At 45.0% G+C, this 12,601-nt stretch overlaps 1 protein-coding gene across 2 annotated transcripts in view; it reads right to left on the bottom strand.

Moving 5' to 3' along the window:
* noc2l (NOC2-like nucleolar associated transcriptional repressor) overlaps positions 1–12,601 on the bottom strand; it is a 147,271-nt gene that overhangs the window by 20,203 nt on the left and 114,467 nt on the right. The gene's annotated exons all lie outside the window — the stretch shown is intronic.

The raw sequence follows: 12,601 nt of genomic DNA, 5'->3' as shown, positions 1-12,601 counted from the left end.
ATAAATATGTTAAGAGTAAAAGAGTGACCAAAGTAGTCAAAGGACTGATGGAAAATGACGCTGGAGAAATTGTAATGTGAGACAAGGAGATGGCAGAGGAATGGAAAGAATATTTTGGATCATTTTTCACCATGGAAGACATTAGTAGTATACTGGACTTTCATGGGTCTATGGGAAGAGAAATAAGTGCTGTCAAGATCATGAAGGAGAAGGTACTTGGGAAGATAGATGGCCTAAAGGAAAATAAGTCTCCTGGATTGGATAGGATGCACCCTTGAGTTCTAAAGGAGGTACATGTAGAGATTGTGGAGGCACTGGTAATGATCTTCCAGCAATCAATGGATTCTGGCATGGTTCTGGTGGACTGGAGGATCGTGAATGTCATTCCAATGTTTGAGAAGGGAGCGAGGGAGCAGAAAGGAAATTATGGACCCGTTAGCCTGACGTTGGTGGTTGGGAAGCTGTAGGCTATGGAATACCTGGAGGTGCATGAAAAGATAAGCCCAAGTCAGTGTGGTTTTCTTGAAGGAAAATCATGCCTGACAAACCTATTGTAACTTTTAAAGAGATCATATGGGATAGACTGGGGAGATGCAGTGGATATTGTGCATTTGGACTTTCAAAAAGCCTTCGACAAGGTGCCACAAGAGGTTACTAAACAAGATGAAGGCCCATGGAATTACAGGAAGGATACCAGCATGGGTATTGGCTGGTCGGCAGGAACAGAGAGTAGGAATAAAGGGATCCTATTCTGGGTTGGCTACCACTTTCCAGTATTCTGCAGGGTTTGGTGTTAGGGCTGTTTCTTTTTCCATTGAATATATATTAATTTGATAATGGAATAGATGGCTTTGAGGTTAAATTTGCAGATGATACCAAAATAAGCAGCAAGGCAGGTGTACTGAGGATACAGAAAGACTGCAGAGAGACTCAGATAGATGAGGAGAACAGGCAGAGAGGTGGCAGATGAAATACAATGTTGGAAAGTGGACGGTCACTCACTTTGGGAGAAATAATAGACAGGAGATGACTATGATTTAGAAAATTCCGAGGTCCAGGTTGACCTCCAGGTTGAGTTGGTGGTGAAGAAGGCAAAAGCAATGTTGGCATTCTTTTTCCAGAGAAATAGCATATAAAAGTAGGGATATAATGTGGAGACTCTATAAAGTATTGGAGTACTGTGTATATTTTTTGGTGCCTTATTTTAGACAATATGTGCTGGAGTTGGAGGGTTCAGAGAAGATTTACTAGCATGATACCAGGAATGAAAGGGACATTTGTTGGCTCTTGGACTACATTCGTTAGAGTACAGAAGGCTGGGGAACTTACAGAGGCATTTTGAATGCTGAAAGGCCTGGACAGAGTAGATGTGGCAAGGATGTTTCCCATGCTGGTGGATTCTCGGACAAAAGGGCACAATTTCAGGATAAAAGGGCATCAATTTACCACAGAGATACAGAAGAATTTCTTAGTCACAGGATCGTGAGTCTGTGGAACTTGCTGCCACAGGCAGCAGTGGAAGTGAGGTCGTTGCGTATATTTAAGGCAGAGATTGACAGGTATTTGATGAGTCAGGGCATCAAGGGTTACGGGGAAAAAGCCAGGGAGTGGAGCTGAGTGGGAGGATGGATCAGCTCATGATTAGAATGGAGGAGCTGTCAACCACTTTGTCAGTCAAAATATTTTTTCCCTCAAAAAAAAGGGAAAAGAGAGAGGGGTATAACAAATATTCAGCGTTAAAACAATAACCTGCACATGAACTGCATTTTAAAAACCTGAATGCAATACTCAAATGGGTTCTTGGAAAAGAATGGCAATATAAATCAGGGGAATAAATTGAGTTTCTGAGCTCCTTCCCTTGTTATTATCCTGACCACACACAGCAGTGTCGACTATCTGAAGAACACAGGTCTAATTGTTTCCCGAGCATCACTGGAACAAGTCAGAGGCGAAATTCTGTTCACAATTAGCAGCAGTCTGGGCAGAGGTGATTAGCCACATCTGCCCAAGCACAGCTTCAGACAAGACGGATGAGTAATTGGCCAATGGAGAGGGAGCGAGCGAGATGGAAACAGTTCTCTTTAAGGTCACCATGACGACTATTTGATCACCTAACCACCTGCAGAATCTCCGGGTGCTGCAGAGTCTGAAAGCCTAATGTGTAGAGTCATGGAGAGAAACCCATTAAACAAAATGCAGCTGAAACAGGGTTTAGGGCAGGAAGATCAGACCAAGGCAACTGCTTTGAATTATCCAGCCCACAGGGATCCAAATCTACAAAGGCTGTCTTTATATGGGGTAGGAACCTTCTCCGAAGCGCTGCAGAGAGTGCCTGTACGTGTTAGCGAGCTCTTAACAAAAATCAATAACAGATGGGAGAGGCTCGCATATTGATCGAAATCGCTGGCCTGTACTTGACCTGCTTCAGGAGCAACTCCCAAAGGGTTAAAATCTTTAGCAGCACACAACAGTCTTCTCTACAGACCTCCAGGCAACAAATTTGCACGTGCTATATTTTCCCCCAACCAAATTTTCTCTTTCGTTTCCAGTCTGAAAGCTCACCACCGGCTCGGAATTGCTTGATTAATTCCCAAACTTCAGAAAGGGAAGGCTGTCCTTTCTTCAATATAGAAGGAAAACTCTTCCAAAGTACATAAACCGTGGGGCGTCACAGTTAGAGGAGCCCGCCTTTACGGCTCCAACAATTGGGACCGGGGGTTATAACCCCGCGCCGTCCGTAAGGAGTTTGCACATTCTCTCCGTGTCTGCCTGGGTTATCCACTGGGGGTTCTGGTTTTTGCCCATCGTTCAAAACGTACCGGGGATTCGAACTCAATCGGGTGTATTTGGGTGGCAAGGTCTCATGGGCCGAAAGGGCCTCTTACTGTGCTGTAGGTCTAAATTTAAAATTTTTAAAATTAATTAAAATAAAATTACTCAAAAACTGAGGTCAAACGGAGGAACTGTGTGTGAAGACACTGCCAAAGATTAAAGCTCAGAGATTACAGTCTGAAGACACCTTTTTCAAAACAATTTAATTCCCAGAAAATAATCCTGAAACCTTTAAGAAAAAGCAGGAATTTTGGTTCTGTAGTCAATTCCCTTGTCAGAGAAACCTAAAACTGTTTCAATGCACAGTACAGCCATTAATGTCACTGAAAGAAAATAGATACAAGGATTTTCCAAGGGACTAATGACCACTCGTGTATTTAACATAAGGCATAGCCAAATCCTTTTTTTAACTAGTCCCAGGATTCACCTAATGAATCAATCATTATGCAAAGAGCTGGAAAATGGTGTTAATCCTACTAATCCCCTCCTTTTAAAATCACATATCCCCGGCTAAAAACCTTGTCCTCATCATTCTGCACTTCTGGATCTTGCTGACTCTCTTTTTCCCTCCCCATCTTTCATTTCTTGAATCTGGGCCAGTCGGGAGTTCTGGCTCAGGTTGTCTCAGGCATCGATCAAACTAACCAGAGGTGGAGGAGCGAGACGGGCTGGAGATCCCTTGGCAGAGTGTCCAACTCCCCCACTGCTCTATGGTAGACTTTCCACTGAGCTCAGAGATGGCCGACTTGCCCTTGTTAACTAGAATTGCTCAATTAATTAACATAGAACATTACAACAGAGTACAGGCCCTTCAGCCATGATGTTGCACGTACCTATATAAACCTACTCCACAAACTAAACCTTCCCTACCTCACACTCATAGCCTCTATTTTTCAGGCATCTGAGACTTTTAAATGTCCCTGTTGTACCAGCCTCCACCAGGCACCCACAATTCACTGGGCAAAACAACGTACTCCTGACATCTCCCCTATTCCTCCCCTCACCTTGTACATGTTCTCTTGTATTTTGGACTCTCATTCTAGGAAAAAGATGCTTGATGAACACTATCTATGCCGCTCATAATTGTGTAGACCTCCATTAAGTTAGCTATCATCCTTCTTTGCTTCAAAGAGAAAAATCCTAGCTCTGCTAACCTTGCAAGACATTTTCCAATCCAGGTAACATCTTCTTTGCACCCTGTCAATAGCTTCCATATCCTTCCTGCAATAAAGTAAGCAGAACAGATGAACCTACTTTACTAATGATCATTCTTTCTTTGGCTTGGCTTCGCGGACGAAGATTTATGGAGGGGTAATGTCCACGTCAGCTGCAGGCTCGTTTGTGGCTGACAAGTCCGATGCGGGACAGGCAGACACGGTTGCAACGGTTGCAAGGGAAAATTCGTTGGTTGGGGTTGGGTGTTGGGTTTTTCCTCCTTTGTCTTTTGTCAGTGAGGTGGGCTTTGCGGTCTTCTTCAAAGGAGGTTGCTGCCCGCCGAACTGTGAGGCGCCAAGATGCACGGTTTGAGGCGAAATCAGCCTACTGGCGGTGGTCAATGTGGCAGGCACCAAGAGATTTCTTTAGGCAGTCCTTGAACCTCTTCTTTGGTGCACCTCTGTCACGGTGGCCAGTGGAGAGCTCGCCATATAACACGATCTTGGGAAGGCGATGGCCCTCCATTCTGGAGACGTGACCTACCCAGCGCAGTTGGATCTTCAGCAGCATGGATTCGATGCTGTCAGCCTCTGCCATCTCGAGTACTTCGATGTTAGGGATGAAGTCGCTCCAATGAATGTTGAGGATGGAGCGGAGACAACGCTGGTGGAAGCTTTCTAGGAGCTGTAGGTGATGCCGGTAGAGGACCCATGATTCGGAGCCGAACAGGAGTGTGGGTATGACAACAGCTCTGTATACGCTAATCTTTGTGAGGATTTTCAGTTGGTTGTTTTTCCAGACTCTTTTGTGTAGTCTTCCAAAGGCGCTATTTGCCTTGGCGAGTCTGTTGTCTATCTCTTTGTCGATCCTTGCATCCGATGAAATGGTGCAGCCGATACAGGTAAATTGGTTGACCGTTTTGAGTTTTGTGTGCCCAATGGAGATGTGGGGGGGCTGGTAGTCATGGTGGGGAGCTGGCTGATGGAGGACCTCAGTTTTCTTCAGGCTGACTTCCAGGCCAAACATTTTGGCAGTTTCCGCAAAACAGGACGTCAAGCGCTGAAGAGCTGGCACAGAGAATTTAACGTGGAAACTGGCCCTTCAGCCCATCGGCTGTGTAGACCCGGCATGGCCAAACTTTGAAATGTAATGTGTGGCTCGTGGAAATAGGTTGGCTGAGACAGGAATCGTACAAGCTGCTCACAGAGGCTGTTTTAGTGGGCATGGCTTGCGATTGTGTGATGGCAGCTCTCAAGCATCTGGTTTATCGAATGTGGCTCTCATGTTAAGCAAGCTTGGCCACCCCTGGTGTTGACCATGAAGCACCCATTATTATTGAATGCATTTCATTCTCCCCTCATTCCCATCAATTCCCTCCCAATTTACAGTGGGTAATTCCTTCTGACCCTTTGTAGGAGGAAACCAGAGCACTTGGGGAGGCCACTTGGTCACAAGGAGATGGTGCAAATTCCTCACAGGCAGCCCCAGACATCAGGATTGAATCAGGAGAGCTGAGAGCACTCCCACAGCATTAGTATTTTAAGAATAATGAAAATTTTTAAAAATAATTTAAATTCTAAATTATTTAGTTGGTTTGATGGCAAACATCACTGAAAATATTTAAGAACTCAAAGTCTTTGACAGGTGGTGAGATGTCTAAGGCACCAGAATTTTTTGGTGGCTGAACCTTATCATACATCCCAAGGCTTGGAGCATGCTCTGCTCACAGGCCACATGTCCACAGAAGCCACCTGTATTTCTAAGTATCTTTCATTTTATTTCACAGCATCTGCGGTATTTTAAGTTGGTTGAAGAACACATTAATACGTTTGTTCAGTGTACAGGGAAGAAGGTGGAATAAAATATCCACCATTGGGCTTACCTCCCTCTTCAATTAATTATCCAGGAGACCTTACCCGGAAATCAATGTGAAATAAATTCTTGATGAGCTTGTAATGAAAAAAACTTAGCTGTTTAACACCAGCATGGTCAAACATGAAGAAATCAGACACTTCTTCATCGTAGCTGCAACAAGCAAAAAGCTCCAATTAAATCAAAAGCACAAGATAAAGGGAAACACTATCCTGATAAGATAGTGGTGGGAGGACAGAACAGGGAGTGGACACCCTCTTTCCCACCGAGGCAGGACTGGAGGCGAGGGCTTGGTAAGCATGAGGGGGAAGACTAGAGGTTTCTTCACTCAGGGCAGTGAATCTTTGGTTCTTGACTCTGGAGAGCTGTGGACGTTTAGTGTTCATTCAGAACAGAGATTGATGGGAGGGAAATGGAGGGTAACAACACAGTGATAGAAATGGCCCCACGAAGGAGGACCACCATGAGTTGTGGAGCGGCTAGGTCAACTCCCACTGCGGGTCTTTACTGTAGCAGGGCACAGTCCAACCAACACCCTCGCACGCGCCCCCCCCACACCATACATCCTTTCCACTCCCACCACAACCTATCCTCACACCCCAACCCCACAGAACCCATCCTCACACACCACTCACCCAACACACAACCCACATTCACACACCCCCTCCCCATTCAACCACAGCCCTCCAATTTCCCCTACACATACCACTCACCCAACACAACCCACATTCTCACACCCCTCCCCATTCCACCACACCCCTCCAATTTCCCCTACACACACCACTCACCCCTTCCACTGACCCTACTCACCCCATATATCTCCCATTTGAAACACACACATAACCCACCTTCACACACCTCCCTCACTACCCACTCCCTCACATCATTCACACAACTCCTCTCCACGCACCACCAATTCCCTACACCCCAGATCCAAAAATCCCCATAACACACTACCAACTGCACACACACCTCTCTGTTACACAGACATACCCAATCCTCTCCCCACCCACACATCAATGACAATTGGGCAAGGGATTGGTGACCTCCCCATGCGGATGCTCTCTGTCCTGCACTGGGGAAATGCCGAGTGACTGTGTGACGAGCAGCAGAGGTAGGGTCAGGACACTGTGCCCACCTCACTAGGCATCACCACAGCTCCTCAGGAACAAATTCCTCATCTTAAATTACATTCACCCCCTCAAAAACAGTTGACGTGCACACTCTGGTTGTCGCTGTAACAGAACAACCCCACCGGACCTCTTGGTCAGACGGAACTAACCTGATGGATTGGGTCTGTCTGCTCAATTAGCAGAAGTAAAACATGAAAGTCTGCAGACACTGTGGTTGAAGTAAAAACATGATGCTGGAGAAACTCAACAGGTCAGTCTCTGTCTTTTGTATATATAAGCATCATTATCTTTGCTATATAAATATGTATCTTTATCTTTTCGATATAAAGGACACCTGCTGAGTTTCTCCAGCATTGTGTTTTTACTTTTGTACAATTAGCAGGGTGTAACAGGGACTGCAGTGCAGAGCTCACACTATTCTGCTCACTGTTGGGCAACCAGAGCCTCTGCTGGCAGCGAGAGAGTAGCCCAGATAGTGCAGCAGGCCTGTAACCTAAAGCAAAAAATAAATACAACCATCTGGAGGTATTCAGTGGGTCAGGCAGATGTGGAGGCAGAGTCCTTGTGGGTGTAAACAGGACAGTCGGCAGATGCTGGGGTCCAGTTCAATGCACACAAGCACTGGAGAATCTCAGCGGGTCATCTACGGAAGTGAAAGGCAGTCTATGTTTCTAGGCAAAACCCTTCACCAGGAGTGTCGACAGGCAGGACTTCCTGATGCTGGGTCTTGTCTTCCCGTCCCTCACTTCCACGGATGCTGCCTGACCTGCTGAGTTCCTCCAGCAGCTTTATTTTTACTCAATAACATAGCTTATTTAATCCTTCTGTGGACACAGCCCCACTCAATAAAAGCCTGCTCCCTGATTTCCCAAACCTTGAAACCTATTGAAACAGCGCCTTGCAGCACCAGTAGACAATTCCACCCCCTCAGCCCCGCTCCCCACCAACCTCCAGGTGGAGGGCATTCCAAAGCTTCACCGCCACACCTCAGTAAAGAAATTTCTCCTCATCTGAGTCCGAGATGGCTAATTCCTGATCCTGAGAATGTGCTGCCTAGTTCTTTGACAGAGGAAACGCCCTCTGCATCCTACCTGTCGAACCCCACCACGACTGTGTGAGCTTCAATAAGATGGTTATATTTGAGTAGTGTGTTGATTAAATTATGATAAATTATTGTCATAATCATGTACAATGAACATATGCACCAAGATTCTTACTTGCTGCAGCCACACAAGTATCCAAGACCCACCAACAGCAATAATTTGCTTTAAATTACCTTAAATTATCACTGGATTGGGAACCAGAGGTTTGATCAGTTGACCCTGAGACACAAGTTCAAACCCCACCACAACATCTGGGGAAATGACAATCAAGACGACAAATCTGGGTCTTGGGTGGCGCAGTGTTGCACTGCTCACTGCTCCAGTGACTTGGTTCGATTGTGTCTGTGGGGAACTCTGCACATTTTCCCTGTGACTATGTGGGTTTCCTCACATGCTGCAACATTCAGGTGGTTACGTTAATTAGCCAGTAAGCTGCTTCTGGCAATGTATTAGACAGCAGGCTACGAAGATATCTATCAGGAGGAAATCCAACTACCACCCCCTGACATTCAATGGAATTACCATCAGAGAATCCCTCTCGCAGTCGATATCATGTGGGTCAGCATTGACCCGAAACTGAACTTAAGTAGCAGTCTGCACATGGGCAGGTTAGAGGCTGGGGATCCTGCAGTGAGGAACTCACCTCATGACTCCCCGATGCCTGTCCCCCATCTCCAAATGTCATGTCAGGAGTTCAGGGGAACACTCTCCATTTGCCTGGGTGAGGGCAGCTTCACCAACACTCGAGAAGCTTGCACCATCAGGACAAGGCAGACTGTGTGATAGACACCCCATCCCCACCCATTCCCTCACTCCACCACCAACCCACAGGAGCAGCAATTTGTACCATCTACAATGTCCTGTTTCCTTAGACACCACCTTTCAAACTCACCAGCTAGAAGCAAAAGCATGGGAACATCTCCCCCAAGAAGTTACCTCCTACTCATACACCATCCTGGCTGGGAAATATATTGCTGTTCCTTCACTATCACTGGGTCACAATCCTGAACCTTCCTCCCCCAACACTACTATGGGTACACCGATGCCTCAAAGACAAACAATTGTTGGAGGAACTCAGATAAACAGCATCTGTGAGTAGAAATAGTCGATCGATAGACTTCTTGCAGGGTTCAAGAAGGCAGCTCCCCGGTCAGTCTGCCAGGCCCACGTCCCGTGAGGGAATAAGAGATGAGTGGTTGGATCTGGAGGGTATCGAGGGGAATGTGGGGAGAATATAATTGGTTAGGGTAGGTTTAATGTAAAAATAGATGGTTGGCGTTCATCGCAGATTCAATGAGCTGATGGCCATTATATGTGTGCTCTTTCCTCTCTGTACGACTCAACACATTGCAAACATTATTGAAAGCATACCATCAAAGCTTTAAACCTCAAACAGAAAAATTTCAATTTGTCTCCATGAGAAAAATTGCAAGCAAGACCAAAATTAATTGGTCAGCACACCAGGCATGCTCAGATTAGTTCTGGGTGACAAATACAAGACACAATGGGCATTGACACTGAACTTCCAGTGGTGCCTTGCTGGACAGGATCCCCAGCAGTGCACCAAGGGAGCATGCATTTGGCCCAGTAACAGGTTAGACCTAATTCAGGGTCCCAAAACTCATTTGACCAGAAGGCAAAGCAGGGTTTCTGACAAAGGCAAGTTTCCTTATCATTAATTATTTATGTATTATTGGTATTTAATGTTCTTAATTACTTAAAAGGGCTCTTAGTTACAGGAATTTTTAAATTTTTAATATTTAAAAAAAGAATGGTTCAGTTTTGAAATCTTTCTGAATGCAAGACACATTTAGGAATATTTCAAACCCTGAAAGATTTGACAGCAAGCCAAGCTGTGGGTGTTGTTCTTCCAAAGACTTTGAGCCAGCATGAGGCCCTCCATATCCGCACCAGAGACATTCGGGTGATGCAGTTGCTCTGGGCTAGTAAAATCCAGACCATTGTTTTTCCAATAATCTAACCTCTGCCATGAAGTTCCAGAAAACACACAATTGTACAAAAAAACACAACTGTTTACAGTTCACACTTTTACATCTGCTTTTTAGCAGCTTTGTGCTCTGCTGAGGACTTTAGCTCCCAAACTTTACACACATTCTAACCTCCTGCAAAGAACTTCTACAGTCTTTATGTTAAAACCCAGTTCAACACTGTCATATTAATCTTAATTTACTCATAACAGGTTTTCAGTGAATTTTTAAATCCAAAATGGTGCAGAGAGCGGCGACTTCTTTGCAATGTTTGGACAGCATACCAAACTCAGATTTCCATAGCATCTTGCACTCCTCACAGTAACAATCTGCAACCAGCTGGCAACATCATCATGAGTTCATGGCAACCTGTGACCCATTCTGATGTCAACTCCTGACAAACCATGGCAGCACGGAGGTTATCGCAATGTTATTACAGTGCCAGCAACTAGAGTTCGAACCCAGCGCTATCTGTAAGGAGTCTGCATGTTTTCCCCATGTCTGTGTTGGTTTCCTCCCACCCTTCAAAATGTACCGGGGGTTGTAGATTAATTGGCCTGGTGGACCGGAAGGGCCTGTTACTGTGCTGTATGTCTAAACTTAAAAAAATTAAAACCTGTGGCATGGACAAGTTGGGCAGAAGCCCTGTTCTTTGTGCTATGGCTCAAAGTCCTGATGTCATTTCCTGCCAACCTGTATTGTGTCCTGGTATTATTTCCTGACAACCTCCAGTGTGTCCTGACTTTCATGCACAATTTTAGATGACCCATTCTATCACCTTTGAGATGGAATCCCTGAGATTTTAATCTGTCATTAGGATGTTAGCTTGAGATCAGAGTACAAGCACATGAAAGTTTTCATAATGAGATTAAGTGAAACACCTCCCAAATCTTTTTGTATCAGAGATCATGAAAGGAATCGATCAGGTGAACGTAGAGAGCCTTTTGCCCAGAGTAAGGGAATTTATAACCAGAGGACACAGGTTTATGGTGAGGAAGAACCTGAGTGGAACTTTTTTCCCCCACTTAGAGGGTGGTGAGTGTTTGGAACAGGCTGTCAGGGGAGGTGGTTGAGGCAGGTACTATTGCAATGTTTAAGAAAAATTGAACAGATCCATAGTATCAAAATTAGGTCATGAACATGTATTACAAAATTTGTTAGGATGGGTTTAGAGGGATATGGGCCAAACACAGGCAGATGGGATGAGTGTGGGTGGGACATTTTGGTCAGCGTGGGAAAGCTGGGCTGAATGGCCTGTTGACACACTGTCTGACTCTAAATCCTGCAACTACAGCTTTATTTCCAAATGAAGTATCAGCTTCATGGCACTTAAACTCTATTGCAGTTATAAAACATTACAGCATAGTACAGGCCCTTCAGCCCACAATGTTGTGCTGACCTATGAAGCATCAAAGTTACTTGAACACACTCAGTGAACCTTGTTCATGGTTGCCGGAGGATGTGCAAATAGAATCACAGATTGTAGGGGGTGCAGAGAGAACAAGGACCCTTTATTCTGCTCATAGACCTCTGTCCCTCAGCACTGGACATGATATGTCTCCCTGTGACATTCCCTTCACTTGTTCAGTGTGAATGGAAGGTGCCAATTGTGATGTCCATACCCACTCAACTGCCCCAGCTGCAGATGCTGGAATCGCGAGCAGACAAAGAACTGCCTGAGGAGCTCAGAAGGCCAGGTAGCATCCGTGGGTAGAAATGGTCAACACTTCAGGCCAGGCTCCATGGATACTACCTAACTTGCTGACCACCTCCAGCAATTCTGTGTCTGCTCGACATTCCAGAATCTGTGCATTTTGTGTTTCTGTGACATAATGCAGCTGGTTTAACGCAGGGATTTGCACATCATCGGTGTACACTTGGTGGAAAACCCACAATGTCTCAGGGACAAAATTCCTTGCAGGTAGCACTGGAGGTCAGGATTGAACCCCAGGTCTCAGAAGCTGAGGCAGCAGCTCTCCTAGCTCTACCCACTATGACCCCCATGCTGTACAATCTCAGTCCAGGTTTGTACCAGTTTATCCAGAGATATTTGCTCATTGGTCTCCTTACAACAGACTAAAGGAAATGTGTAATATTACATGTTCTTTTTTTATTATATGTCAATAAAATAATCTTGAAATATCCTTGTAACCAAGAGGCTATACACACCAGGAACAGCTAGTCAGGGCAAGATAGCTAGATATCCTGATCATAGTCTTTTCAGATTACAAACCCTTTTCATATCAAGACATTAAACCAGAATAAGGAATTGTAAATACAAGTCAACATTTACCATGTATGCCTTTGTACAAGATAGTTCTGTATGGGATGACCCCGGAATTTCCACCTAAAATGTTGGTTTTGAACAATACCCTCTGAATAAGACAACCCCACCCACCCCCCCCCCCCAAAAAAATCTGGCTCTTAACACTGATGCTGTTAAAAGCAAATCACAATATTTTAATAACAAATGAACATTTAAAGGTTTCAATTTTATTTCAATATTTTAAAATAAACC

The sequence above is a fragment of the Narcine bancroftii genome, chromosome 2 (assembly GCF_036971445.1).
Source record: "Narcine bancroftii isolate sNarBan1 chromosome 2, sNarBan1.hap1, whole genome shotgun sequence".
NCBI classification, from domain to species: domain Eukaryota; kingdom Metazoa; phylum Chordata; class Chondrichthyes; order Torpediniformes; family Narcinidae; genus Narcine; species Narcine bancroftii.
The sequence above is the reverse complement of the archived record's forward strand: the minus strand, read 5'-3'. Positions and strand labels throughout refer to the sequence as shown.